The 1,088-nt window shown below is 41.4% G+C and overlaps 1 protein-coding gene across 1 annotated transcript in view; it reads right to left on the reverse strand.

Moving 5' to 3' along the window:
• Positions 1–998: 998 nt before the first annotated feature.
• The window catches only part of LOC137993358 (snRNA-activating protein complex subunit 3-like), a 23,053-nt gene continuing 22,963 nt past the window's right edge, over positions 999–1,088 (reverse strand). The window contains exon 11 of the mRNA XM_068839150.1: positions 999–1,088. This exon is cut by the window's right edge and continues 679 nt beyond it. The gene's annotated coding sequence lies outside the window, so the exon portion shown is untranslated.

Genomic DNA, 1,088 nt, shown 5'->3' on the forward strand with positions numbered 1-1,088 from the left:
ATATCATTGGTTAAAAGAGGAAAACCAATCGTGCTGCACGCATTTTTTGCAGTACTCTGCATAACAGCAACAACGCGACGTCACCACTAAATTTTGAGGTTTTCACGATAACGTAAGCGTTCAAATGCGAACCTTTCATTCATTTTTACTCTGAAAATTACTTAGTTTTAGAGTAATCCGCCAACATTGTGTAATTACACTTAGGATTGTGTAAAGTTATATTTAAAGGTGACGTTTTCGTCAACGTCGCTGTCGCAGATTTGAAATCTAGTGACACCAGCTGTGATATCGACTTTACGACGACAGCTCAAAGGATTCAAGTTTTTCGTGCTTCAGCGTGGCTACATAGAGTCACAATGTCTGCGGGAAGTTTGGGGAGAACGAGTGAATCGTAGGTGCTGCGAAAGCATGTTACATGAGCTTTGGTTCTTGACTGGGATTTGAAGGGGAAGAATTGGGCTCCTTACTGCCTCCATAAAGGACAATGCCTTTTTACTTATAAGGAAGGATTACGTTTTTGCAAACGTTGGCCGTGTAGCACTTATATTTGAACAGACTTAAGTGATTAGGGTGTAATGTGAAGTGCTAAGTATCTACCCCATATGAACCATGTGAGCGTTAGCCGTACTAATGGAAAAGGACCCACACAAGAAGAGAGAAAAACTCTGACCAGGGTGGGAATTGAACCCATGACCTTCGGGTAAGATCATTCACCGCTGCTCTACCGACTGAGCTTAATTATTGTGCGTAGTCAAACGTAACCGTCACAAGATTCAGTTACAGTTGCATTTTCTGTGTAACATTCAGTTTGGAATGAGCGACACTTGAAAAACCATAATAAGAGAATTTACACAGAGGCAACTTCAACGAGAACACAAGCGCCACAAACCAAGATACTTATTACTAATGGCTTTTCATGTACGTTGGACACGTTCAGTTGATTAAATTCCTCTGCTGTCCTTTCATTAACTTATCGGCGTGAAAATGGTAACATAACTACCGTGTGCTCAAACCAGTTTAATTCCTGAAAAGTTCATCATTATTATCCGTCTCATCGCGCCAGTAGGCGCGCAAGGCCATTCCTGAAA

Source organism: Montipora foliosa, chromosome 2, assembly GCF_036669935.1.
Source record: "Montipora foliosa isolate CH-2021 chromosome 2, ASM3666993v2, whole genome shotgun sequence".
In the NCBI taxonomy this organism is placed as follows: domain Eukaryota; kingdom Metazoa; phylum Cnidaria; class Anthozoa; order Scleractinia; family Acroporidae; genus Montipora; species Montipora foliosa.